This window comes from Salvelinus namaycush, unplaced genomic scaffold (assembly GCF_016432855.1).
Source record: "Salvelinus namaycush isolate Seneca unplaced genomic scaffold, SaNama_1.0 Scaffold97, whole genome shotgun sequence".
Taxonomy (NCBI): Eukaryota; Metazoa; Chordata; class Actinopteri; order Salmoniformes; family Salmonidae; genus Salvelinus; species Salvelinus namaycush.
Window position 1 is genome coordinate 9738 of NW_024061719.1, and position 3417 is coordinate 13154.

Here is a 3417-nt window from a genome sequence, read left to right on the forward strand (position 1 = left end):
TGTGTGTGTGATCCCCGAGCCCTTGGTTGTGCTTTCATGCAGGCCTGTGTGTGTGTGTGTGTGTGTGTGGAGGGTGCTCCATTTCATATTATGCCTCTCTCTCACATACTTGATGGGAGGGTCAGGGATACCCTCACTCCCTCCCTCCATCCATTTCTCATGGGCTTGTATCAAACCTAGATTCCTGCATTAAACAAAAGGGAAACTATAAAGAACCAGCCCTCAATTGTTATTACCATACAAGGCAGCCACACATTCCTGCCGAGGACATTTATTGGCTCTTAAAATCTGTTCCGCCGACTCGCCAAACTCTGGGGAATTCTAGTCCGCATCCCACATGGCAACCTATGTAGTGCACTACCTTTGACCAGGGAACATGCTGGTCATAAGTAGTGCACTATATAGGGAATAGGGTGCCATTCGGGAAGCGAAAAAAAAATATCTTGCTACAGGAGCAGTGTGGAATGGAGATTTGGAAGGAGAGATGAAAGAGGGTGGGTTACTGAACGAAAAGGTTAAGGGAACCATTTAGTTTGAACAACATGTGGAATAAACGTTTGGGTTATAGGATCTACAAAGAGAAGTGTCCTCATCTAACACGGACACTGGGAGATTGCATTAGGATTCTTACCCTGGGTGTATATGAATATAGCAGACAACCAAGTCCTGCAGTTTAATGGATTGGTTAACGCATTGGAGAGGGGATCTCTCCAGAACATATAGGGAAGGATAAACACAGAAGGACAGAAGGAACATACACACCAACATTACATTTAAGAGCCTCTAATTGATTTATTTGAAATACTGTGTGAGTGTGTCCATACTGTGTGAGTGTGTGTCCATACTATGTGAGTGTGTGTCATACTATGTGAGTGTGTGTCATACTATGTGAGTGTGTGTCATACTATGTGAGTGTGTCCATACTGTGTGAGTGTGTGTCTATACTCTGTGAGTGTCTATACTGTGTGAGTGTGTGTCTATACTGTGTGAGTATGTGTCCATACTGTGTGATTGTATGGAGGAAAAATTATTGGTTTTAAAACTTCTTAGGGGTAGCCCCCTTTTTTTAATTTTCACCTAAATGACATACCCAAATCTAACTGCCTGTAGCTCAGGCCCTAAAGCAAGGATATGCATATTATTGGTACCATTTGAAAGGACAAACTTTGAAGCTTGTGGAAATGTGAATTTAATGTAGGAGAATATAACACAATAGATCTGGTTCTGTTGTTCTGGGATTGATTTGCACTTTTCGCACCAAAGTCTTGGAGACAGAATGCGTCTCCTTCCTGAGTGGTATGACGGTTGCGTGGTCCCATGGTGTTTATACTTGCGTACTATTGTTTGTACAGATGAACGTGGTACCTTCAGGCGTTTGGAAATTGCTCCCAAGGATGAACCAGACATGTGAAGGTCTGGAGAGGTCTGGTGTGGAGTGGTTAAAAAATGAGTTTTAATGACTCCAACCTAAGTGTATGTAAACTTCTGTATATGTACCGACATTTGTTGTTTCTCTAAAATCTGCGATCTTGACATAACCCGCTGCATGATTTACAACTGTCCCGATGACGGGACGCCGATCCTTTCAACCCCCAACAACTTCTCCCTGGGCGCTGATGACGTGGATGTCGATTAAGGCAGCACACCTGTGATTTGGAGGGATTAAATGCAGAAGACACATTTCAGTTAAATGCATTCCGTTGTGCAACTGACTAGGTATCCCCCTTTCCTTGTTATATCTGTATGATCTCAAATGCAATTGAGCCTTGGAAACCGGCATACACAACACTATGTTGATTGGGAGGCAAGGCTTAACACCTGGTTTTAAGCTTCTAACTCACACACACACACACACACACACACACACACACACACACACACACACACACACACACACACACACACACACACACACACACACACACACACACACACACACACACACACACACACACACACACACACACACACACACACACACGTGCACACACGAACACACACAAACACGCACACACAGCTTCTAACACCCTCCAGTCTGATGTGATCTACACAGAGTAGACCTGTTTATGATACCACTAGAGAGAGAGCTTTACAGTAAGATCGACTATAGAGCAGGCTTTCCTCCAATCCTGGTACTGCTGGGGTTGGGATATCCACCTGCAATCAAAATGGGGTAGAACTTAATTTAATGGTATATTGTTTCCACTGGGTAGATATTTGGAAATAGTGTGGTAGCAATGGGTATTTTGGGGGTTCAATGAGCCCATCCTTCCCCTTTTTACATCCACCAGCCACCACTTGTCTAGAGAGATCGCAGTGAGCTACTGTAATACGGTTGTCCACAGAAAGCACTTCTGACAGTGTTTATTGTGATTGGGGGGCACTTCTAAGGCCCATGCTCTTCTAGTTTGAGAGAGGGAGTGATTGTGAATGCTTGAGTGAGGTTGTGCGGATGTGAATGCAGGCAGGTTTTTTCCAGCTCTGGAAAGAGGAAGCACTGCGGTGCACAATGGCAGGAAAGGGAAACTTGTAATGAGAATCAGGGTATAGCTGCTAATGTTGCTGGACAGAGGACCACGCAAGTAACAGGAAAGGATAGCAATCTGTTCTTATAACATTTCCTCCACATCTACAGTATATGTGATGAGTTTGCGACATATTTCAGAGATAAGATAACAAACATTAGGCTGGGTATCAGTCAAGCAAGACCTGATGAGAAGATTGATGATATGTGCTGTAGCCTACCACGCAAACGCACTATGGAGTTATTTTCTCTGGTTGACACAGACATGCTCAAGAAAGTCATATCACAACGTAAGCCTTCTACCTGCCTTCTTGATTCTATACCCACCACCTTCTTCAAACAGTTTTTAATTGCATATCTGAAGAAGTGCCAGCTATTGTTAATCACTCCCTGTTCACAGGCACTTTCCCCACTGCATTAAAAACTGCTATGGTGAAACCCCTTCTGAAGAAAAGTCATCTAGATTCTTCAGCTTTTAGCAATTTTCAGCCAATCTCCAACCTTCCATTTTTAATTATATAAAAAATCAAGATAAAGATAAAACACCAGGTAAAAAACCTAGGTGTCATTTTAGATTCTGAACTCAATTTTGAATCACACATTAGCAATGTGAACAAGATAGCGGAGCAGCCATTTCTCTCTCAGGCTGATACAGAGAGACTCATCCATGCTTTTATTACCAGCAGGCTTGACTACTGTAATGCTCTCCTGTCTGGTCAACCCAGGAAAGCCATTGGTCAACTGCAAAACATACAGAACGCTGCAGCATGGGTACTGACCAAGACCAGATGGAGAGCACACATTACACCGGTTTAAAGGTCTCTGAACTGTAAAACATACAGAATGCTGCAGCATGGGTACTGACCAAGACCAGATGGAGAGCACACATTACA